We start from the raw sequence: 26,116 nt of genomic DNA, 5'->3' as shown, positions 1-26,116 counted from the left end.
TAAAGTCTTTAACGAAGATATTACTAATAGTATTAATAATGAATGACCTTGGACAACCTATTAAACCTATTACTTGATTCTTATGGATGCCCGGTTCCGCCGGGGATTAAAAAAAAAACCCATGGAATCGCATATCTAAGGAAATAGCAGTATAACCTTATTCATGAACAAACAGTGGCATGTTACATTATTAATTTGGGTGTTTCCTCTTGCCAGAAAGCTCTAAATTGCATTTTGAGTGCGGTTTTTGACTTTTTTTAAATTACAACCCATAAATAAAGCTGATACCGTTTAGACTTTTAATTATTTAAAACTGTATTACAGCAGCACAATGCACAATGCAACGTAAATCGCTATCTTTGTCTTCTGCGTAATAATGTTCACCTCTCTGTCCAGCAAATTAACAATAGTAATAATAATGAACTTTATTGTATATGGCGCCTTTAAGGCGGCTCCTCAAAGCGCTTTACAGGATAAAAACAATAACAACAATACTGTTAGGCTGGGCAAACGATTTTTATTTTTTTTTAAAAAGAAATACAAAATGAGATATAATGATGTGTTCCGGCTTAGACATTAACGAAGAGCATAACGAAGGTCATAAAGGTCATAAACGATATTAATTTTGGAACATCAACATATTATGTAAACTGTATGTTGCTGTTATTGGTATTTTAAAGAAAAAATACTGTAAAATCTTGGGTTCGGCACAACGTTTCAGGCATTCATGTGAAGGACAACAGAGCTTTCACTGGCCGATTATCAAACTTTATTGATAAAACAAAAACAAAAACTATCCGACCAAGCCAGAAGAAGACAAAAAGAATAACGGAAACAGCGCGAGCCTACATTCTCACCTCAGCCGTCCACACCACACTTTTCCCTGGGTCAGAGATTAAATAAAACTTCACTCGTACCAAACAAATTACCACACACTGAACACTGAACATGTTAACCCAAATATGTCTCACAATACTTTTATGGTACATTACTTTGCTAAAATGTATTTAAAAATAAAAACGATTACAAACGCCAGCATAGAGAGAGACACACACACAGTTCTTCATTGTCAAAAAGTAATTGTTTTTTACTTTGTCAGCACCCAGACAAACACAAATGCGTTATTAATTTAATGCTTTTATTCATTCTTAATCGAACTCACAAGTTGCCATCTGCTGTTGAAGCTCTGTGAGACTAGACTCACACATGGCTAGACTTGACTATTTAACCATGAGATTATTTATGTTTATTAATCTTCCTTGTTATGCACTGAGAATGATAAGCACCCCAAACACGAGAGCGGCGTAGCGGTCGGCTCTGGCTTTCTATACCGATGCACTGCAAGTACAACCCCCCTCTCTGCGGGAGTGCTGGCTGTGACGAATTAAACCGGTTTCACAGGTATTCACAGCGAAAGACATGTCCCCCCCCTCCAAAGCCCAGTAAGTACAGTTACTTTTTGACAGAGGGCAAAAAACTCTCTCTCTCTCTCTCGCTTGCCCTCCCCCCTGTGTATTGTCTGTTTAGGGCAAGCGAGAGAGAGAGAGAGAGAGAGAGAGGGGGTGGGCGAGATAATGTAAATCAAAACCTGTTTTTCTAGCTTTTAAAGTCGTGCAATGTGTAAGCAGGAACACATCATTATATCTAACATATGAAAAATACATAATATAGCTCCCAAACAAACGCAAACGTGTTTTTAATAAAATGCTTTTATTCACTCATAATCTGACAATTTCAGGAAGACTAAGGAAGGACTAAGGAAATTGTCATCTGTTGTTGAAGCTCTGTGAGCTCGGTGACTTTGAGACCACTTGTTATCCCAAGTTGTTTGAATCGCCACAATTCAAATAGAGAAAAAAGAGCTGACTGAAAAGATTTAAGATGTGGCTGTCAATGTTGGGTTAAAGAAAACACGTTGCCCGACGTTAGTTGCATTGCTTGAAAAATAATTTTATTTCGAGAACCTGGATAAGTAATTCAAGTGTTTTTTTAACTTCCTGAAAAACAAGTAATAATTTAACAATATGTGCAAAAGTTTAATGATATGTCGCTGTTGTGAATGTCTGTGGAGTGTATCTTATTTGCCTGTCCTGGCTGTGCTCTCTCGCTCGCCCTCCCCTCTCTCTCTCAATTCAATTCAATTCAAGGTGCTTTATTAGCATGGCAGATGGGTACAATCAGTGTTGGGTATTTACTTTGTAATCTGTGGTTCTTTTAACTGTTTTTACATCTACTGTATTGCTTTGAGATCCCACTTTTAAAGGTGATATGTAAAATAAAGTTTTTTTTTATTATTGTTATAGAGAAACACGATCAGATTTTCCCTGGTTCAGAAAAAAAGATCTAAAGTATACTAGTTTGTCACTCTTCTCATTCCCTCTTTGCTAAATGGCTTTTCATACTAATCTGATCAATCTAACTGCCTGTTTTCTGTGCTTTCTCTATCCTTTAAAATAAACTATTATTCCACAATGCAGGATATTACATGGCCAGTATCACAGGCCAGTTCACAGGTTTGCATGCAAAATTTAATTTTGAAAGCCACTGAGACATCAGGTACTGCTGTTGTATTTATGAAAAAGAAACAAAACAAAAAGTATACTAATAACTGTGCCATCCTACTCCTTAGTTAATACAATTGATTATTTATAAACAGTTAACATTGTTAGCAAAATATTTTGAATTATATTTTACCCTGTTTTTTCTTTGGTTTTGTATTTAACTTATTATATGATAGTCAGATTTAATGTATATTTGAACAATGAAAATATATTTTTACAAGATGCGGGGGAAAGTGCAACAACTTATTACAGTGCTAAATTCAATATTATTGATTACTAATAGTTTATGCTAACACCTAACTTTCTTAATTAGATGTATTTAAAACAGTGAACTACTGTAAGTGTAACATAACATTCAGAAATACAATCGAAAATAGTTTTGTGGTGTTTGTATAGATGAAACGTTTCTAAAATGTATAATGTAACAAAATTAATGACGATAAAAATCTGCGGAATTCACAGACGCCAGTGGAACAAACAATTCTCCCAGATATCCAACTGTTGCCCATCACTCAAGAGAAGGAGGGGGGGTTGTACTTGCAGTGAATCGGTATAGATGGGAAAGTCAGAGCCGACCGCTACGTTGCCCTCGTGTTTGGGGTGCTTATCATTCTGTGCATAACAAGGAAGATTAATACACTGTAAGAGGACCAGAGGGAGGGTCATCCAGGACAGGTATTTTAGGAACGATCTGCTCACTGTACTTGACTAAGACCTGACCAAGATGGCCGCTAAGAGAAACCAGCTGACCCGCAGATGGAAAGGGCTCAGGCTGAAAGACAACGAGACGCAGGTGGGTCTCATCAGGAAACAAAATATATATGCCCCGGAAACAGTGAACCGGCACGGAAGCCAGTAGGTGAATGCGTGTTGGAGAAGATAGGGGAGTTTGGTTGGAGTGAATAAAGATTTAAGGACAACGGATTTTCGGAATAAATAAAGGATAACGGTATACGGCTTGTGATTTGGACTCGACGCGGATTTGTTGGATTTTACGAACTTTTGGAACACGGACTGAACAAGGACAGAGAAAACGGATTGCGGACTGGTTTGGAAGACGGACGAACGAAAGAAAAGGAAGAAACCTCACGAAAATAAAAGAAGAGTTTGTGGTGTGAGTACTTTCGTACTTATTACATTTATCTATTCCCCCGGAGACGCCACAATTGGTGGAGGATGCGGGCAACCGCTGATCGTGACTAAGACTTGTGGAAATAAAAAGTTGACTTATTTTTTTTCCTCTTCTTCTCTCGGTTTGGGTAAGAACTCTCTCTAAGAACAATGGAACAATTAATACAACAATTGTCCCAAGCCACCCTAACTCAGTTCCACGCTTTAAAGACACAACAAGAAGCCATACAGGCACAGCAGGAGGCTAATAAGATTCAAACGGAGACGAATCAACGAATTATAGAAGAGCAGAATTTGGTGAGAGAGGAATTGCAAAGATTAGGAGAAGAAATTAGACGGTCCTCGGTAACAGGGGGAGAACCCCGTAAGATGGAAGAAATTGGGCTTCAAAAGATGTCGGAGCTCGATGATGTAGAAGCATATTTAACCACCTTTGAGAGAACAGCTGCCAGGAATGCATGGCCCAGAGAGCAATGGGCAGGGAGAGTAGCGCCTTATTTAATTGGGGAAGTCCAGAAGGCTTATTACAATTTAAAAGAAGAGGATGCGGAGAACTATGAAACTCTAAAAAAGGAGATTTTGGCGAGATTAGGGGTAACCATGGCGATAAGAGCAGTCCGGTTCCATAACTGAAAGTATCAAATGGACAAGCCCGCCAGATCTCAGATGTTTGACCTGGTTCATCTGGCGAAGAAATGGCTTCAGCCAGAAAAACTAAACTCGGGGCAAAAAGATAGAAAGAGTAGTATTGGACCACTTTGTGAAGAGTCTGCCTGTTCACTTGAAAAGAAAAGTGAGTGATGGGGATTCCCAGACCTTAGACCAGGCTGTTGATTTAGTGGAGCAACAGCATGCCACAGAAGCCTTGATTAAGGAAGAGGAGAGGAGGAAACCTGAGAGTTCAGGGAATGGAACGAGGTCACTGAAGTACCGGGACCATCGAGATCCTCCTCAATTTACAACATCTTTTCAGGAAAGATCGGTTCAAAGGCCCCGACCATGGAAAGAGTCCCGTAGGTGTTTTAAGTGCCATAAAGAGGGACATTTGGCCAGTAAGTGTCCCAACTGGGGTGAACCTATGCAAGTGGACACCAGAGAGGAAGCCAAATGCAACTACCTCACGGCGAGCGTTCCGTCCTGTGAGGCGCCCCACATCGCTAAAATTAAGATAGGGGAAAAGCCTGTCGAGGCCCTGTTAGACTCTGGAAGTATGGTGACCCTGGTGACCTCTTCAGCCCTACCTGAAGGAACCAAGGTCAGGCAAGTGGTGGGGATACATATTACGTGCATTCATGGGGAAACTAAGATGTATCCATCTGTGAAAGTTCCATTACTACAGAAATGGGAATGTATAGTTCGACTGTAGGGGTGGTTGAACAATTGCCTTACCCTGTGGTGTTGGGTCGTGACTGTCCCCACTTTCTTCAAATTTTGAATACTGTCCAGTTGGCTAGGCATGAACCACTCCCCTGTCCAGGAGATTCAGATGATAACACAGATTCCCCTGGAGAGGCGAACCAGCCAGGAGAAGGCTCGGAACTTGGAGATGAGTTCTTAAATATGGATTTACCAGACTGGGAGCCACCCGAACATCGAGGTAGGTTCGGAACGGCCCAGCTGGAAGATGGGAATTTAAGACATGCATGGGGACATGTGAGAAAAATTGAGGGGGAGCTATGTAATAATAATAGTCCCCTGAATTACCCCTACTTTATGGTAAAAAACAATCTCCTCTATCAGGTCCAGAAGAGAGGACAAGAAGAAGTGGAGCAACTTCTCATTCCCCGAGCCTACCAGTCGAAACTCCTCAGCTTGGCCCATAGCCACCTCCTGGGAGGACACCTGGGCGTGAAGAAAATGGCTGAAAGGCTACTTTCTCGATTTTTCTGGCCCGGAATATACAAGGCCATCGAAAGATATTGTCGGGAATGCCCAACCTGTCAGAAAACTGCCCCACAACCTTATTATAAAAACCCTCTGATTCCCCTCCCAATAATAGATACTCCTTTTGAGCGGATTGGTATGGACTTAGTGGGACCCCTGATTAAAACTACAAAGGGACATCAGTATATACTGGTGATACCCCGAAGCCATTCCTCTGAGGGCAGCTACGGCCAAAAACATAGCTAGAGAGCTAGTGCACGTTTTCTCTAGAGTGGGAATCCTTAAGAAGATCTTAACAGATCAAGGGACTCCTTTTATGTCAAAGGTCATGCAAGACCTAAGTAAGCTTTTGGGTATTCATCAAATCAGAACCTCTGTTTATCACCCACAAACAGACGGACAAGTGGAGCGCTTCAATAAAACCCTGAAGAGCATGCTGAGGAAGGCCATGCAAAAGGATGGCAAAAATTGGGATCAATTGCTCCCTTATCTAATGTTTGCTATCCGAGAAGTACCGCAAGCCTCGACTGGGTTCTCTCCTTTTGAGTTATTATACGCTCGGAGACCACGGGGATTATTAGACCTGGTCAAAGAGTCCTGGGAGCATCAGCCTTCACCATTACAGACTGTCATTGAACATGTGGAACAAATGAGGGAAAGAATAAACATTGTTGTTCCCATTGTGAGGAAAAATCTGGAGAAGGCCCAGGCGCAGCAACAGCAAATTTATGATAGGGGAGCTATAGTGCGAGAATTTCAGCCAGGGGACAAAGTATTGCTATTGGTCCCGACCCCGGAATGTAAATTCCTGGCCTCCTGGCAGGGGTCTTATGAGGTGGTGGAAAAAATGGGTCCAGTCACTTATAAAGTTAAGCAACCTGAAAAACGACGACAGCATCAAATCTACCATGTGAATTTACTAAAGAGATGGCATGGTGCAGAAGTTTTGCTCACCCACTTCTCCCCTGATCCTTTGGAAGAAGAAACGGGTGCTGTCGCCGTGGGGGACCTGGCTCCGGTGCAGAAGCAAGAATTACAAGAGTTCTTGTCGCAAAACAACGATATTTTTTCCCAAAGTCCTGGCTGAACCCACCTCATTCAACATAAGATTATCACGGAACCAGGAAAAAGGGTAAGGTTGGCCCCCTATCGAGTACCTGAAGCAAAAAGGAAACTATTTAAGGAAGAAGTAGAAAAAATGTTAAGAATGGGGATAATAGAAGAATCCCATAGCGAGTGGGCTAGTCCCATAGTACTGATACCCAAGCCAGACGGAACTATTAGGTTCTGTAATAACTTCAAAAGATTAAATGAGATTTCGTTGTTTGACGCATACCCTATGCCTCGTATAGATGAGCTAATCGAGCCATTAGGTAACGCCCGATATATCAGTACGCTAGACCTTACGAAGGGATATTGGCAAGTACCCCTAGCCGAAGAAGCTAAAGCCAAAACCGCGTTTGCCACCCCGGAGGGGCTATACCAGTATCGGGTCCTTCCGTTTGGTTTAAACGGCGCTCCTGTTACGTTTCAGCGATTAATGGACTGCATACTCAGACCTCATCGAGATTTTGCGGCTGCCTACCTAGATGACGTCGTAATTCATAGCACGACTTGGGAACAACACCTACTACACTTGGGAGCAGTAACCGGAGCTTTGCAGAAAGCAGGATTAACTGCTAATCCAAAAAAATGTTGTCTAGGGACCCAGGAAGCCAATTATCTCGGTTATACGATTGGGAGGGGAATGATCATGCCACAAGAACAGAAGGTACAGTTAATTAGAAACTGGCCTAGACCTTCTACAAAAAAGCAAATAAGAACATTTTTGGGATTAGCAAGCTACTATCGTCGATTCATTTCAGGATTTGCCGCCATTGCCGCCCCATTGCACGACTTAACAAAGACGAGTTGCCCTGAAAAAAATAAAATGGACAGAAAGGGAAGAGAGGGCCTTTCAAGAACTAAAAAGGACTTTGTCATCGCAGCCGGTCTTACAGGTACCTAATTTTAACAAAACATTCATGGTACAAACTGATGCATCGGACACTGGGATTGGAGCCATACTGTCGCAGGAAATTGAAGGATCAGAGGACCCCATTTTGTATATTAGCCGTAAATTAAGCCCTGCGGAGAAACATTATTCCACAATCGAAAAGGAGTGTCTTGCGATCAAATGGGCCCTGGATTATTCAAAATATTATTTATTGGGAAGACGATTCATCTTGTATACTGAACATGCGCCACTAACCTGGTTGTTAAGGAACATGGACAAAAATGATCAGATTACGCGATGGGGCCTTAGTCTCCAGAGGTTTCAGTTCCAAACGGTTTATAGACCAGGAAGAAAACAAGGTAATGTCGATGCCCTCTCCCGAATGCATTGTTTCTTTTCCAGACAGCCCGAGGACGGGGCTGATCTCAGGGGGAGGGTATGTAAGAGGACCAGAGGGAGGGTCATCCAGGACAGGTATTTTAGGAACGATCTGCTCACTGTACTTGACTTAGAGCTGACCAAGATGGCCGCTAAGAGAAACCAGCTGACCCGCAGATGGAAAGGGCTCAGGCTGAAAGACAACGAGACGCAGGTGGGTCTCATCAGGAAACAAAATATATATGCCCCGGAAACAGTGAACCGGCGCGGAAGCCAGTAGGTGAATGCGTGTTGGAGAAGATAGGGGAGTTTGGTTGGAGTGAATAAAGATTTAAGGACAACGGATTTCGGAATAAATAAAGGATAACGGTATACGGCTTGTGATTTGGACTCGACGCGGATTTGTTGGATTTTACGAACTTTTGGAACACGGACTGAACAAGGACAGAGAAAACAGATTGCGGACTGGTTTGGAAGACAGACGAACGAAAGAAAAGGAAGAAACCTCGCGAAAATAAAAGAAGAGTTTGTGGTGTGAGTACTTTCGTACTTATTACATTTATCTATTCCCCCGGAGACGCCACAAAACATAAACATAATCTCATGGTTAAATAGTCAAGTCTAGCCATGTGTGAGTCTAGTCTCACAGAGCTTCAACAACAGATGACAACTTGTGAGTTAGATTAAGAATGAATAAAAGCATTTCATTAATAACGCGTTTGCGTTTGCGTTTGTCTGGGTGCTGACAAAGTAAAAAACACTTACTTTTTGACAATGAAGAACTTTGTGTGTGTGTGTCTCTCTCTCTGCTGGCGTTTGTAATCGTTTTTATTTTTAAATACATTTTAGCAAAGTAATGTACCATAAAAGTATTGTGAGACATATTTGGGTTAACATGTTCAGTGTTCAGTGTGTGGTAATTTGTTTGGTGCGAGTGAAGTTTTATTTAATCTCTGACCTAGGGAAAAGTTTTATTTTTTCAAAGAAATGTTTGAAAGAAAAAAAAAAGTCATGGCTGCGGCTGGATTTGAACACACAACGTGCAATGAAGTCAGGAACCTAACCCACAGCGCCACTGGCAAGGTCGCGTGAAGAGTTTTGAAAAAGCCCTACAGAAACAGTATCAACAGACATTGTACAGCGTGTACTATTCTTGTGTTGTGGTACATGAATATAATTATATTATTATTAATTTCTTTAGATACGCGATTCCATATTACAGATGCAGCCATTCAAAATGCACGGTACAAACCCGCGGTACAGTAAACTACCCACAAGCCACCGCAGGGCAGCGCGGTAAGTGATTGGCTGGCCAAAATGACTGACAGGGGCACTCGTGGTGCATTTGGTTGGTAGTGAAAAGATTTAATAATTTAATCTCTTTACTGTGCACATTGTAATCCGCTTAGTATTGAATATTGATATGGAATTTTACCACTAAAGGGAAATTTTAGTAGCTGAGCATAAAAAGAAGAGGAGCATAACGCATCTGAAGGTCATAAACGATATTAATTTAGGAACATAAACATTACTATATGTACGTAAACTGTACTGTGTATGGCTGGTCTTGGTAGTTTAAAGAAAAAATACACACCAGTCTTCCATTTCTCCATAAACATTTTAAGCATGAAAGTGTTATGAAATGGTACCCAAATATGCTATTGATGTATAGAATGAATTTTAATTTAAAATTATTTTAAAATTATTTAACACGAAAATTAAGCTGTTTACATCTTCCGCCTGAGAACAGTCACCCGTTGCTAATCAACGCAGAAACACAGCCACTAACTAGCAAAGAGAGGACATTAGCTAGCCAATATGATAAAGAAATAAATGATTATTTTGTTTATTTCTTTTGCACTTTTATTTGAACATTTCCATCGATTGTACAAGCACTTGAAAACTGTCCAATCCCTAGTTCATCAGGCATTTTCTTTTACGCTGCGGGCATTCTCCCGGTCTGGTGCCGGTCTGTGTCTTCTAGGATATAATGCCAGCGATTTTTTGTTAAATTTGGGTTTCCAATAACGCCGCAGCAAACTCTTGTTTTATGTCCACTATAACAGACAATCTCCTTTGCTTTTAACCGAGCGTTTAATAATTTCCTAAAATGAAAATGATTTACTTTATTTCCCTCACCGGATCAATAAAATTATCTATCATCTATCTACTTAAACTTTGGGACAGAATTCTGGGTTCTCCCTATACCAGAGATTATGGTAGGGCTTTAGAATGGTGATTGGCTGACACCATCTGACACCCCTCTGATTGGAGAAAAAAGACGTGCTGGTTTGCTATACATACTGTACCAGGAAGAGGATTTCTTTCTATTCGAATCGTGTATTTTAAAAGTTTAATTAAGAAGTAAAAACCTTACAGCGTACACAGATTTCTAAACTGATCAGGAGGAAGAAAAATCACCCGTGTTTCGTCCATAAAAAGTGGTTATTAACTATCGAAACCTGTTTTATTTATTTTAATTTTATTTAGATTAAGAGTTCCCGTCACCCCCATTCCCATTTAAATCACAAACCCGTGTTTAATTAAATGTCTTTTAACGTAAATCGTTATCTTTGTCTTATGCATAATTATGTTCACCACTCTGTCCAGCAAATTAATAATAAACTTTATTTTATATAGCGTTTTAAACGAATAAGTATTTAGATCGCTCATAAACCTAATCACTTATTCTACATAAACACAGCGTAATTGCTCTCTGAAAATGCCTTTTCTTTTTATTTAGGCTCAGATTTCAACTATAGATCGTATTATTAATAACGATAATAACGACCAACCAACAAAAACAACCATATAAACATAATACCAACCAAAAACATAGATAACAACCACAATACAAAATCAAATATATCAAACCATTAAACTCTCTCAAATTCCTCCAATTATCATAACCCCGCCCCTTATGCAAAACCAAACCCTCCTCCCATCCCAGTTTATCCTCTTTATCATAAACAAAATCCACCTTAATTTTCAACATAAAGCATTACACAAAATCAATACCTCAACACTCCATACTCAACAACGATAATTCACAAACAGCCAGAACATGTAACTCCACATTCCCAAATAGACCTCATTTCCCCACCCCTTATGCAAAACCAATATCCCTCCCCTGTTCTCTCTCTCCGCTGGCGTTTGTAATCGTTTTTATTTTTAAATAAATTTAAGCAAAGTCATGTATTTTAAAAATCTTAAGATTTCTATATTTATGTCTTTATTTAGTGGTTTCATTAGTGACAAAGGCTAAACTTTCTTGGAAAAATGTCTTTTATGTAAACCATGTTTGCTATTAATTCATTTAGGGCTAGAATATGTTCATTGTCTTTCAATGAAAGAAATGTTCCTTTCGCCGTAGTTGGGAGACATTAGAAGCTTGCCATGCCCGGACTGTTACACCAACGTATTAGCATGTTAAAGCGATTTCATTGAGGAGCCTAGCTTTCTTAACTAGTAAGTACTGTACTTACTGGGTTTTTGAGGGGGGGAGGTGTCTTTCGCTGGAAATCTCGCCCCCTTCTACTTTGAAAATACCTGTGAAACCGGTTTAATTCGTCACAGCCAGCACTCCCGCAGAGAGGGGGGTTGTACTTGCAGTGTATCGGTATACAGTAGATGGGAAAGCCAGAGCCGACCGCTAGGCCGCCCACGTGTTATGCTCTTCGTTAATGTCTAAGCCGGAACACATCATTATATCTCATTTTGTATTTCTTAAAAAAAAATCGTTTGCCCAGCCTAACAGTATTGTTGTTATTGTTTTTAACCTGTAAAGCGCTTTGAGGAGCCACCTTTAAAGGCGCCATATACAATAAAGTTCATTATTATTACTATTGTTAATTTGCTGGACAGAGAGGTGAACATTATTACACAGAAGACAAAGATAGCGATTTACGTTGCATTGTGCATTGTGCTGCTGTAATACAGTTTTAAATAATTAAAAGTCTAAACAGTATCAGCTTTATTTATGGGTTTTAAATAAAGGCGATTTAAACGCAATTTAAATCAATATAAATGTTTATATTGTAACGCATAGGTGACTATTCATTGTTATTAAAATGACTTAAATTCGATCATGTTGTGATATTTAGAAATATACATTTGTTTGGTGCGAGTGAAGTTTTATTTAATTTCTTATGGAAGCCAGTTTCCGCCAGGGAGTAAAAAAAAAAACACACTGTGGTATTCTCTCCGATGCAGTACAGTTAAAAACATATCTCTGATGCTGTTCCTAAATGAATATCGTTTATGACCATCAGACGCTTTATGCTCCTTTTCTTTTTTCCAGTGGATTGAACAGGGAGAGGCATTTCATGATGTACTTTTCACTGATGAATAAACAGTGGCTCTGGAACAGTTTTCAACCATGTCTTTTTATAAAAAGGGAAGATATGTGAACAAGCAAAACCCAAAACAAACATGTATGCCATACGGCGTACGCGTTACTGAAGCTAAAAGTTTAGCCTTTGTCACTAATGTAACCACTAAATAAAGACATATAGAAATCCCTACGTTACAGACTGTATATGGCTGGTATTGGTAGTTTAAAGAAAAAATACACACCAGTATTCCACTTTCTCCCTAAACATTTTAAGCATCAGAGTCTTACATGTGGTTATTTCGGAAACGTTTGTACGTGCTCCTTCTGACCATGTTACTGTTTACTGTTACTGACCATATTAAGTTTAAGTGCCTGTGGGCACTTTTCCTGTCCGTGGGGGGGTGGACCGTCTTTCATTAGAAGGTTAGTCTGTTCTACTCTGAGAATGTAGAGGGGGTGGAAAGTGCCCGCGGTCATTTAATTAGTATTAAAATTCGCACTGATTCCCTACGGACATAGGAATATTCGTTCGTGGTCAAAAAAATGGCATAAAAACGACAAAGTGAAGGCTGTGAAAACATTCACAATGTACTTTATACACAAAGCAAGTGTTCTCACAACTCTTGGAGGTTTCGTGAAAATGCTACAGGCGTGCCAAAATCGTTTTTTTAAATTCAAGGTGACTTTACCGCGGTTTTCATTTTCAGATTGTGAATCAAAAAAGGCATTTAATTAAACTAGTGATTGCGATTGTAATCAATTACTGTATTGATTGAAACACACATTCTGTACAGATACAGTACAGTCACATTCTCCTGTAGTCCAGTGGTGTAAAACGAATTAGCAGGTGATTGAGATAACAATGCACCGCCCACTGAGTGGAATGTTCTCATTTGTTCTCAAGTGTAAAAAGAGGTAATAATTCTGTGTCGCATTAACTAACCTCTTCAGTTTATTCCACCAGACAGTACATGAATATAATTATATCATTATTAATTTGTTTAGATACGCAATTCCATATTATATTCCCTGTTAATCAAATTCTAAAAGTATGCATTTGTTAGATAACAAGCGAATTCACAGAAAAGGTTAAAAGACTATCACTTTTCACAAAGTATATAATCCTAATATGGTCAGAAGGAGCACGTAAAAACGTTTCCCAAATAACAACATGTAAGACTTTGATGCTTAAAATGTTTAGGGAGAAATGGAATACTGGTGTGTATTTTTTCTTTAAACTACCAAAACCAGCAATATACAGTGCAGTTTACATACAGTAATATGTTTATGTTCCTAAATTAATATCGTTTATGAGCATGTGAAAGGCATGGTGAATCGGAGATTCTCAAGGATTACTTTGTATGATTGGAAACGAATGCGTGATCGGATCAACTAAATGCTGTGGTGTTACTTTTTGTCAATGAAAAAATAAACTCTTTTCGTTTACAAAGATGGTTACAAAGAATGTGGACCAGGGTAATATTTTGAGCTTACAGCTTGTCCAAGGTCATTCATTATTAATACTATTAGTAATATCTTCGGTAAAGACTTTGATGCATAAAATATTCCTGCATAATTAAAATATTTACGATAAAGGTGGTAGGTTGTGTACTTTTGTCCAAAAGAACAATCTTGCTTTTATAAAATATACCACCTTTTTAATGTTTATGATTAACATGCTGTAATACACTGTTTAAATTTAAAAATCTAAAGAGTATACAACTTAAATTCTTAATTGAATAAAGATTGTCCCTCAGCAGTGATTCGAAACTGACGTTTTCTGGTGACAGCTCAAATGCTGTACAGGAGAGGTTAACCTTTATTAGCTCCACCTGGCGGTTTTACAAGGTGATTCCGGATACTATTAACATAATCTAATTTGCATACGGTATGATGCGGTTTACTGTGACACGCCCACCGTGTTATACCGCAGCATACCCCACTTGTTTTGAATGGCTGCATCTGTATATTCCCTTTTAATTAAATTCTAAAAGTATGCTTGTTGCCTCCGGTATCACGTTAGTTAAAGTCTTCGATGCTTAAAATGTTTAGGGAGAAATGGAATACTGGTGTGTATTTTTTCTTTAAAGTACCGAGACCAGCCATATACTGTATGTTTATGTTCCAAAATTAATATCGTTCATGGCCTTCACACGCGTTACAGTATGCTCCTATTCTTTTTATGCTCAGCTACTAAGATTTCCCTTCAGTGGTAAAATTCCATATAAATATTCAATACTAAAACGGGCACAGTAAAGACATTTAAATCTTTCTACGACCGACCAACGCACCACAGGTGCCCCTGTCGGTCAACCAATCACGTACCGCGGTATATTGCGTCATCGCGCGTCACGATCCACGAGGCCGTAGCCAATTACCTCCGGTACGTGTCAGTGCCGCGCACTTTGAATGGCTGCATCTGTAGTCCACATGAAAGGTAGAAATATTCTCTTGTCTGTCTCTTGTTTGTATGTAACTGAATGTCCCTGCCAATGTACTGTTAGTATTAATTTAAGAACGGCATTTGTGTTAAAATATGCCAGATAAGTTTATGTAACTTCTCATGCGACACTCAGTTGTAATTAGTCAAAAAATAAACTCGAAGAACAGCTGCGGGTTTGAATCTGAACATGTATCGGATTGCAGCGCCTTTTACTTCCATTGACAAATGATAGAGATTCGAAGAGAGATCCTTCAGACCAGCAAGCAAACCCATGGCTATTTCGGTTTTCTATCTAGGCAACGTTGGTGTCTGCAATAGCATAAATGAAAGCGTTATGCAATTTCTGCGGCTACATTTGTTGCACTTCATGCGCAGTGAGAGTGTTTCTCACACCAAATAAAAAGTCAACAAGTAGCGATCAGGCCTTCTCCTCAGTTAATACACTGAAACCCTTTGATGTTAACAGTTCTTTACAGGCGTGCTTTACAAGAACCTATCGTTTCGGTTGTTTCAGCTTTATTAGGTTTTCAAAGGCATAAGTAGAACACCGGTCGTGCGAACACAAAACGTGTTGTTATCTGAAGAATTGATTTCCATGGCAGAGGGTCCAAGCGATTTAGCGTTTTTATAGTACCAGAAAAAGGGGAAGCGGCACTTTGCCTTTGCCGCGCAGGCATACGGTGACGTACGGCAGACGCCGTAGTCGGCAGGATTCAAAACTGCACGGGGAGTCCCCAACAGATTTTTAGTTTATCGCCTTAGCCACTCGGCTACGACTACAGCAAGCTCTGCTGCCGCTGCATTCCTCCTACAATCTAACATGGAGTGCGAGGTGGCTGCGGAAACCTTTTCAAAGTCGCTCTCCGTTCAAAAAAAAATCTTTGACAAAATACATGCCGGCAGACAGATACGCCTCAGAGGGTTTAAGGGCAGCTTCACGTTCGAATGATCAAGTCTCCCCGTCCGGATGTCAAAATGCAACTTTGGCAGACAGAAAAAACATCAACAAATGAGAAATGTGGACAAGGATTTTACAAGCTGCACCACACTGCACTTTGAAAAGCATTTACATTAGTGTTAGACGCGGGAATTGCCTTTGATTTACGCGCTTATGAAAGACCTCAGCTCCTGCAGTTGAATATAATGCCGTTACGTGTCGAAGCAGTATTTTATGTCATCCTACCACTGCAACACGGGGCATATATGGAAATGAGCACACGCTACGAATCGTCTCAATCACTACCTAGAGATGTAAGGCGCATTGAAGGGTGCACCCCCATCATTAATCGTTGCGTGTTTATGAAAGGAAAGCTCTTGAGCAGTCTTTGAAACAGTTCGGATGAAACACTTGATTGCTTCCATGTGCATCTGGAATTGATTTCTTATTTTCATTTCACGCCGCCCAAAGCATTTCTAAAACAGGAGATTCGCATTTGGGAATGCGTCCTGCTGTACAAATAAAACTGGTCTACGGGTCTGAAACCTGCTCCACGGAAAACACTTTTGTTGCGCTTTTGATTGTACTGTATAACGTCTAGAGGAATCACAAACTATTTGAGAGGCCATCATTCCAGGGGGAACTGACAAAGTCTATCTCTAAACACCTAGCGCAGTCTCTCGAGAGACTGTCAAAAATTGCTTTCTCCGTTTGCGTTGCAAGTAAGTGAAAGCGCGGTCTTAACCCAGAGCCACTTGGGAGCAGTGGCACGTAAATACTGTTCAATTCAATTCAATTCAAGGTGCTTTATTAGCATGACCGATGGGTACAATCAGTGTTGCCAAAGCAAATAAAATAATAAAATTAACATAGAACAAAACATAAAATAAAATCTACAGACATATAACAGACACTTACAACAGAGACATGTCATAAAATATTGTAACGCTTACGGCCGACAGGTACTGTGTAAGAGCCGGCGTACCAGAGCAGGTGACGTCACCGCCCTTCCCTGTGATAGCAGGACCACAGCTACTGGGCTGTGGAGAGATCTCTCTTTAGCTCACGGGGCTAGGTCACTGCAGAGAGACGCGGAAGTCCCGGGTTCGAGCCTTCTCCCTCAGTGCTTTCACTGCCAGGTCAAAACTCCCAGATGAGCTGATGGTGAGACCGAGATATGTGTAGCTGGATGTATGCTCCAATGTGTTGCTGTTGAATGTGAATTTGTACCTGTTTCCCTGAGGTCTGGCTTTCTTCTGGAAAACCATAACTCTGGTCTTGTCCAGATTGACTGTCAGTGCCCAGGTCTGACAGTACTGCTCTATCAGTGCCTGGTTCTGCTGCAGCCCCTGTTCTGTGGGCGACAGCAGGACCAGGTCATCTGCATAGAGCAGGAACATGGTTTCTGTGTCGTGTAGTGTGAGACCAGGAACTGCAGACTTTTCCAACATTCCTGCTAATTCGTTGATATAGATATTGAACAGTGTTGGTCTCAGGCTGCAGCCCTGTCTCACCCCACGGCATTGGGTGAAGAATTTGGTCCTTTTGTTTCCAATTTTCACTGCACATTTGCTCTCTGAATACATTGATTTAATTATGTCGTACACATTGCCTCCTATGCCACTTTGGAGTAGTTTATAAAACAATCTTTTATGCCAAATCGAGTCAAATGCTTTTTTGAAATCGACAAAGCAGGCAAAAAATTTTCCTTTGTGTTTTTGGTGGACGTGTTTGTCTATCAGTGTGTGTAGGGTGTAAATGTGATCAGATGTGCGGTGATCTGGTAAGAAGCCAATCTGAGTCTTGCTCAGGACATTGTGTTCGGTAAGGAAGGCCACTATTTGTGTATTTAGGATACTGCAGAATACCTTCCCCAGGTTACTGTTCACACAGATGCCCCGATAGTTGTTGGGATAGAGTATCTCCACTCTTATAGATGGGCGTGACCAGTCCTTGGTTCCAGGCCTCGGGGAAACATCCGGCTGTCATGATAAGATTGAGGAGTTTGAGCAGGGCTTGTTGCAACTTTGGGCTGCTGTGTCTCAGCATCTCATTTATGACTCCATCTTGGCCCCAGGCTTTGCGTGGTCTGAGGGCCTGGAGTTTGTCCAGTACCTCCTGCTCAGTGATAGGGGAGTCTAAGGGGTTTTGGTTGTCTTTGATAGCCAATTCAAAAATTTCGAGTTTTTCATAAATGGTGTTTTGGTCTGATTGATTTGTATTTGGGAGCCTTTGATAGTGATTTTCAAAGTATGTTTGCCAGATTGTTCCATTTTGGATGGCCAATTCTTCTGGTTTTGATTTGTTTAAATTGTTCCACTTCTCCCAGAAACAGTTCTGATTTAGTGACTTCTCAATTTCTGCAAGTTGTTTGTTTATGTATGTGTTTCTTTTCTTTTTCAGCGTGTGTTTGTAAAGTTTTACCGTATCACAGTAGCTGAGGTGTAGTTTTGTGTTGTGTGGTTGTCTGTGTTTTTGATTTGAGAGTTTTCGTAGTGCATTTCTGATGTTTTTGCACTCCCTATCAAACCACTTTTCTTTTGCTTTTGTTTTTTGGTAGTTTTTTGATTTAGTTGTTTTTAGTTTAGATTTTGATGCCAGTTTGTGAAATAGGTGATTTAGTTTTTGTGTGGCCAAGTTTATGCCTAATTTGTTGGTTTGATACGGAGTGTTTAGGAATGTGAATTTCTTCATCGCCCAGTACAGTTTGGTATCTGTCTAGGCTGTTTGTGTCCCATCTGTACACCTGGTTGAGGTCGTACAGCTGGCTGGGCTGTGTCAGTGTGTCTCTGTGCTGGTGTGCTCTCTTCATGTAGAGTGTGATCTGGCTATGGTCGGAGAGAGGAGTTTGTGGCCTGATAGTGAAGGCACTGATACAGGAGGGGTCCAGGTCGGTGATGGCGTAGTCCATCACACTGCTGCCCAGAGCTGAGCTGAAGGTGAACCTGCCTAGAGAGTCCCCTCTAGTGCTGCCTTTGATGATGTACAGGCACAGCCCTTGACAGCTGGAGCAGCTCGCGCCCGGTGCTGTTGACCGTGGAGTCATGGCTGCACCTGTGTGAGGTGACTGGTGTGTGGTACAGAGGGGATTGTCCGAATACATGAGTGTTTCCCTGTGTGTTAGTAAAGTCTGCCAGTGTGCCTGTTCGTGCATTGAGGTCACCACAGAGCAGCACGTTTCCCTGGCCCTGGAAATGACCGATCTCCGTGTGGAGACTGGGGAGAATTCCCTCACTGTAGTAAGGGGATTCTGAGGGTGGGATGTAGACAGCACACAGAAAAACCTCATTTTCTGTACATATGGTATATCTTTTGATTTTAAGCCAAACTTGTGACTCTTCTCTCTTAACTAATTGTATGGAGTGACTGAGCTCCACTCTGTACCACACAATGATCCCCCCAGAGTCTCTGCCCCAGGTGATTTTTTTTGACAAAGGGCACCATGATCTCCTTGTAGCCGGGGGGACAGTGGGTAGCCAAGTCTCCCCGACACCATGTCTCCTGTAGGATCATGATGTCTGTCTCCTTTACATTCTTGATAAAGTCAGGATCAGTGTTCTTCAGCCCAAATGCTGACGAGCCCAGACCCTAAATGTTCCATATACTTATCGTTAGAGATCTCATTGTTATCGTTTGAATTATCTTTGCAGTTTGTTTTTGCTTTCTGGAACTGTAACAAATTTGTGTCGGACATTTACATCATCAACAAAAACAGTATTGTTTGTCGCTGTGGGTGGTGGTAGTTTAGCTCATAAGCCGGGTGCAGATGAGGTTCAGGAGCTGCCAGATTTCTCCCAGCTCCAAACCGCTCGGGACTGCTGGTCTGGCCAGGGCTGCGGCGTAGCTGTGCAGGAGGGGCTCGGTCCAGCTCTGCTGTTGTGCTGGGTGGGGGTTTGTGGATTGGCCTGGTTCAGCTGCTGGTCTGGCTGAGGGGCGTGGGGTGAGGCGCTGGTTCTGGTCCCGTTCGGTCATTGGTCTGGGTTGGAAGGCTGTAGGATGGGGCTGGTTCTGTTCTTTGTGGGTTGAGCTGGTCTGGGGTGGGGGTGTGGGTTTTGGGGTGTTCCTCTGGTAGTCCTGCTGTTTCTCTCTGGGGTGTTGTTTGGGTGTCTGCCCAGTGTAATGTCTTTCAGAGTTTTTGTGAAGAGTCCGATGGTCTGTTTTTTGAGGTGTTTATGGTCATGTAGATGCTGTGATCCAAGGGTGGGGTGATGGGCCAGGTAGACGTTTGGGAGCAGGGCACAGCACTGTGAGATCTCAGCTTTGATTCTCTGGATGGTGTGGTGCTGCTCATCCTGTCTTGACAGCAGGGTGGAGATGACAATTGGGCGCGAGGGAACTCCTGTATGGCCCTCTCTGCCACTCTCCTAATGGACTGGGCCACCTGCTCCCTCCAGATCCTCAGATCGTTGGTGCCGGTGTGGATGATGATGTGCCGTGGGGCTCCCAGGACAGACCTGGACAGCAGCTGCAGGGCCTTCTCCGTCGTCGGACACCAGAGCTTTGCTGTTTGTAGTCCTGGGAAGAGCCTGTGCTCATCGATGTACTACCCGTTGGAGTCAATGAGAAGGGCTACTTCCGTGCATCTGCCTCTGGTGTCTGGTGTGCTGCCAGGTGGGGGGCTGCATGGGGGGTGCAGTGTGTGAGGTGGAGGTGTTGGGTGGGGCCGTCTCTGGGGCTGGGTGTGTGTGTGGGTCACCCTGAGTGTTTGGCAAGGTGGATGTGCTTTTGGGCAGTGATGTTGTGAGTGGATCTGGGATGCCGGGGGGTGCAGTGGGTATGGTGTTTGCTACGGTGGGGGTACTGGGTAAGTGGGAGTTGGTGGTGGGGGTTGTAGGGATGTCAGGTTGTGTGGGGGTCGGTGTGTCTTTGCGGGTTGGGGGTGGGTGTTGTGTGTTGTGTGTTCTGGGCCTCAGGGCTGTTCTGTTGCAGTCGGGGCTGCAGTGGGAAGTAGTGAGTTTCCTCAGCTGTTCTTTGAGGGTCTTGCTTGTCCTCTCCGCGAGCTGCACCTCCTCTCTCAGCTCTGCTACTTCCGACTGCAGCTTACTGTTGTCCTGCAGCAACTCTTCCATCTGTGCCCTGAGCTGTTTGTTGGAGGTTTTGCATTCGTTCCTGTGTTTGTTAACCTCGTCTCTTAGCTGTTGTGCTGTCTGCCCCTCTGTGAGTCTCCCCAGCATCAGTTCCTTGGACTTAGTGAAGTCCAGCTCCAGAGCAGAGAGTTTCTCTCTCAGGAGGCGTGCTGTGCTGTGGTCATAGGGGGGTTGGTGTGGGCCGTGTGTGTCTGGGTGGTGTGATTCAGTGTTGCCTAGGGCTACACTCTCGCTGATCTGTTCTGTAGCTGTGGCTGTGTTCATGGGCTCAGAGTCAAGTGGAGCTGAACTCTCCGGTGTGGTAGGCATCAGGCTACTGGGTCTCTCTCCTGTTTCTGGGGGAGGTTTCTCCAGGTCAGCCTGTGATTTCAGGTCGGTGAACTTTTCCTCAAATAGCTCCAGAGCAGCCTCACTGCCCTTTATCATCACTGTACCATTGTGGTAAGTGTTGACGGTCAGGACAGTGTCTTCTAGCTCGCTGTCACCCCCTATGGAGATTTGCCTGCCTTTGCTGATGCCCCTTCTCGTGGTGTTTGTATATGTCTTGCACACAGCTGTGTGCCAGGCATTTGGGTGCTCAGTAAAGAAGAGCACGTTTTAATGTGTTTTTCTCCTGCCTGGCAGTAGTCAGCGATAAGGGTCTCTGGATTTTCCTTCATCCATGTGTCTTTGTACTGTTTCCTGGTCTAAACGGTTTTCACGTCCTCAGGGTATTGGAGTACTGTGCTGAGAGGGCAGGGCTGGTCCAGTGGGGCTGTCTTCTGCTCTGTACTCATCTTGCTTCTTTTAAATACAATCGGCTCAGGTGAGAAGAGCAAAAAGACAGCCTGGCTAGGGCGTTTTGAATACAATCAGCCCCACTGTTGCTTGGGAACAGGTTCTTCAACTTTGGCCTTTTGAGTTTAATGGGCCCAAGTGGTATTTGGTTTAGTTTAAACTTTAAGGTAACTTTTTCTAAAGACTTTTTTTTTACTTTTATTTAGTAAATCAGTTCAATTTTAGAGGCCTCTTCAAATAAGGAGAAGAAAGATCAGGGCTTACCAGTTGTTTTTCGTGCTTATGGCTGAGTTCTTGGCTTCTCTTGATGCTGCTTGTATTTTCCCTTTCCTTCTTGTTTCCTTTGGTGTACTTTTTCTTTCTTTCTTGTCTTCTTATTCTATTTCCTTGTTTTAATTGTTCCTTTTTTTCTGTTTGTTCCTCTTCATTTCTTGAAGATTTTTCTCTTTGAAGTTTTTCCTCAGGTCCTTTATCTTCAGGTGTAGCTGTGTCTTATAGTTGGTCTTCAGATTTTCAGATGTTTGCTTTGTTGTTTTTCTTTCAATGATAAATTATTTCTTTACTTCTTTGGTTTTCTTTAGTTTGTGTTAGATGTTGCCTTATTCCTAGACTATTTGTTCAGTTACAGAAAACAATAAAATCTCAAAGAAATTAGGAGCTCATCTTCTGAGCTGCCTCTCTCTCTCTCAGTAAATACTGTTACTGTCACTGCTCGATACCGATGTTAGCCTACTATACCATCTTCAGCCACAGCTAGAAAATGTACTGCTCTAGTACCGGAGCAAAAGAAAGCAAGGCCAACTTTGAATGGGCACATGTGTCAGATGCTGAATGTGACAAGGATGGGATTCAAACCCATGCATGCAAAGCCCAATGGATTAGCAGTCCATTGCCTTAACCACTTGGCCACCTCGTCAAGAAAACTGGGCTATCCGTACATGTGTTGGCGTGCTCCAGATGATCTTTTTTTTTCCCTTGTACTCGAAGGGTCATTTTTCTGTTCCACATGCGCTTTCAACATTTTCTTTGGGAGATGTCAAGCCACCAAGCCACTGCTGTGCTTCAGTGGCCGGTGTGGAGTTCAGTGGCCCTGTTGTACACGGAAAGCACATTGAGCTCCTTGGACATGAAAAGTTCCAGAAAAAAGCCATTTGTCATCCTTTTTCTTGGTGTCGATGTTGCTTTTGTATGTAAAGGTGGCAACTTGCTCAGCAAGCAGGCGGAGCGCGCACCGAATGCAGATGTCTCAGAGCGGTGTGTCCAAGTGGTTGTAAAAGGACAGCACTCCAGGGTGCTGTGGCTTAGTTGGTTAAAGCGCCTGCTTCGTAAACAGGAGATCCTGGGTCTGAATCCCAGCGGTGCCTTTTTGTTTTTCTGTCTTCTCGTACAGAACTGGTCATTATGGATAACCTCCTACGGCTAGACTTAATTAAATGCAAGTATTAATTTCCTGTCTTGAACGACTTTTTTTTAAATGGATGCAACTTGCAAAAGATGAAATACAAACCTTGCTACTCTGCGCTCGTGGCTGGCAAAAAAAAGTCAGCAATGTTTTCTCATTAACCTTAACCCTGCGAATGGAGAATAGTTAAATGACCAAGTCTATGCAGCTTAATTGGTTCACACATCGGGCTCTTAGGGTGGTGAATCACGCTCACCCCAGTCCTTAATCTTTTAAAGAGGATAAAAAATTGAACCTAGCCGCCACATCTCATACATTCTGTTCAGTGATATAAAGGTAACATCTATCCTCGCTCCAGAGAAAATCACACGTTGAGGGCATTTTTTTTTTCACTTTACCATGAGTCGGGCTTGGCTGCACAGAGGCGAGAGCAGAGCAATGAGGTCACATGGACAGGGTAGTCACACGTTGGCGGTTTAAACACGCGGAAGATCACTGAGGGATCTATATGGACCCTCCGTGCGCCATCAGTCCGCACTCTGGACTCTGAATCCTGCCATCCGAGTTTAGATCTTGGCTGAACCTGAGCTGCAGTTCCTTCTTAAAACGTAATCTGGTGAGCGTTTTATAGAATCGTTCTTGTATGGATTCAGAACTAGCAATACATCAGGAACGAACCAGTCTTCTTCCTGTCTAAAGAGTGTGACCTGCTTGGACCCGCAGTCGCTTTTCTCATGTGCACAAACTCTCACTAGTAAGCCAGAACTAACTAGCCGGTCTTCAGAGAGCCTACTACCAGAGCGTCGCAGCAGGAATCTCTCCCACTTCCCTCATGCCAAACCAGCACTGCCTGACACTAGGCCAGAGAATGCTGATTGGACACAGCAACAAGCCTGCCACTGTTTCTTTGTGTCCGCGGGAGATCTGAATCCACACAGATTGGATGAGTATTCAACATTCTGAGTTACAGCTCGAGAATTCAATTGTTACCTCAACCCCAGTTGATATCAGTTTAATTCCTATGAGTGATGTACTTGCTTTTGAGTATCTAGTGTAGAAGCTGAAATCAAAGCTCATTAACGAAATGGTATAAATGAATGGTATACTGAATGTATGTCCCTCTTTGTTTGTAACTCTTCGTGATCGAATATATACCTTTTGTATTCTGCTAACCCTCGCTATAAGATCTGTTATGTTTATATACACATTTTATGCCTTAATAAATGTATTGTCGTGTAATAGTATCCGTGTGTGTGTGTGTTATCCCGCAAGGTTGTTTTTCTAATAGCCATCAAAGAATCATTTTGTGACTTACTGCTACAATTAATAATTGTCCCTGTAATGCACAAAACCCCTACATTTATTGGTGCCTCACGAGAGGATGCCTACAAACTCAAACTCAGTGACTGACTACAGAAAGTGATAAATAGCACTAAAGTATCTGCCAACGTGCACTAGAACAGTCCAGAATGCTGGTTCTGCTGGCGATCCTCTCCTGGGTCCCTGCTCCGGACGTCCCTTCCCCCACCTCTCTGGGGAGACCAGACACCCGCAGTGCAGCTCTTCACCACTACCGTATTTTTTTATTTATTTTACCTTATACGGCATCCAAAGTTTCATCTAAATGCTCAGAATACCCCATTTCTGGTACCAAAATTAATACACACCGTACTACAATGAATTTAAATGGGGATTTTTTAATTCTGGATCTGCATGAAATCATAAAAATGAGGGGTTGTATTATTTTCTGTTACAGAACTTAGATTGGATGCAGTATAACCTTTAACTCAAAAGCTTCACATAGATATACCTGGAGATATACACACACCAGGATGCACAAAGAGCTACTATAGCTCTTTGTTATTATATATACTATAATAACAAAGACAAAGCAAAAAATATGGTTGTGGCAATTTCCTCTTTGATCTCGCCTAATCCAAGATGCACAGAACATCAGTCTTATTTTAACATGCTCTTTGCATTCACATCATGCGTAGCCACAGACCACGCTCAACTGTACGATGTCCACTCCCACAATTACTGGCATGCTGATGTCACTCATACGTGCATGTCTTAAAGAGACAGCTACCAATTTCAGTGTCAGATTTCAAATATCCCCTCCATAACCACCTGGTTACAAAGTCATCGCTCAGAATCCCCAGTAAGATTCTCCCCAATTCAGTTTTGCAGTGCTTTAGCTCTTTCAAAAGGTTGGGCTTTGCTAGTTGCATTCCTAGGTTCATCACAGCATTTGAAAATATTCACCAACGTGTTGGCTGGGAATCAAACCTGGGTCAACTGCTTAGAAGGCAGCTTTGCTCACCACTATACCACCAATGTACACACCCAGAAGCCATGCAGCACACCATCAGAGAATGCTCACGATATCGGAAGCTGTCTCTGGGACGTGCTGATTCCACATATTGTGAATAAATCATGATATTGTTAGTAACTGTAGCTAGACGTTCAAATGAGTTTCATGGCCAGATGGACTGTTTCCTCGAGTGGTATAGTATTGCAGTGAGACAGCACGATGCCTGCAAGACTATGTCACGCTAAACGCCACAGATTGTGATTGTCCATTCGTTTCAGTCGTCCTGCAGCTACAGGAAGAGAGACACAAACATGCTGCAATGCTTTCAGGACATTAGGATTTGTTTGTGCAACATCCGAGAAGAGTACTTGTGGCTTCAATGTGAACTGTACGTGCCTGCCCCCTTTCATCTGTAGTGCATGAATTCCTCCCGGCATGCACCAGGGTAAAGTTCGATAACGATTTTGGCATGCCAGTAGCGTTTTCACGAAACCTCCTAGGGTTACGAGAACACTTGCTTTGTGTATAAAGTACATTGTGACTGTTTTCACAGCCTTCACTTTGTCGTTTTTATGACATTTTTTTGACAACTCACTAATATTCTCTTGTCCATATCAACACAATGGAAACACAGAACGCCTTCAAACCAGATGCATTTTAAAGAAGACCCCCTTATTTCAGTATATTACCTGTAGTGCTATATTCAAAAAATCATTAAAAAATAAAGAAAAGTTTCACAACCCAAAACAAAGCTGGGAAAGGTCAGAGGACCGGCCTAGTATGTGAAACACTTAACTGCAGCAAAGTGGGTGTTGTGCTTAAAAAGAAATTGAGTCATGAAGAAGACCCCACTATCCCAGTGTATTTCATGTC

At 42.1% G+C, this 26,116-nt stretch overlaps 3 non-coding genes across 3 annotated transcripts; 1 reads left to right on the top strand and 2 right to left on the bottom strand.

Annotated features, from left to right (window-relative positions):
- Positions 1-15,424: 15,424 nt before the first annotated feature.
- On the bottom strand, positions 15,425-15,506 carry trnaf-aaa (transfer RNA phenylalanine (anticodon AAA)). Its single transcript has one exon. It is a non-coding gene; the product is annotated as a tRNA-Phe (tRNA).
- A 6,855-nt stretch (positions 15,507-22,361) lies between these two features.
- trnas-gcu (transfer RNA serine (anticodon GCU)) lies at positions 22,362-22,443 on the bottom strand. The gene has a single exon. It is a non-coding gene; the product is annotated as a tRNA-Ser (tRNA).
- A 374-nt stretch (positions 22,444-22,817) lies between these two features.
- On the top strand, positions 22,818-22,891 carry trnat-cgu (transfer RNA threonine (anticodon CGU)). Its single transcript has one exon. It is a non-coding gene; the product is annotated as a tRNA-Thr (tRNA).
- The last annotated feature ends 3,225 nt before the right edge of the window (positions 22,892-26,116 follow it).

The sequence above is a fragment of the Atractosteus spatula genome (genome assembly GCF_055471065.1).
Source record: "Atractosteus spatula isolate fAtrSpa1 chromosome 26 unlocalized genomic scaffold, fAtrSpa1.hap1 SUPER_26_unloc_1, whole genome shotgun sequence".
Classification (NCBI taxonomy): Eukaryota; Metazoa; Chordata; class Actinopteri; order Semionotiformes; family Lepisosteidae; genus Atractosteus; species Atractosteus spatula.
The sequence above is the reverse complement of the archived record's forward strand: the minus strand, read 5'-3'. Positions and strand labels throughout refer to the sequence as shown.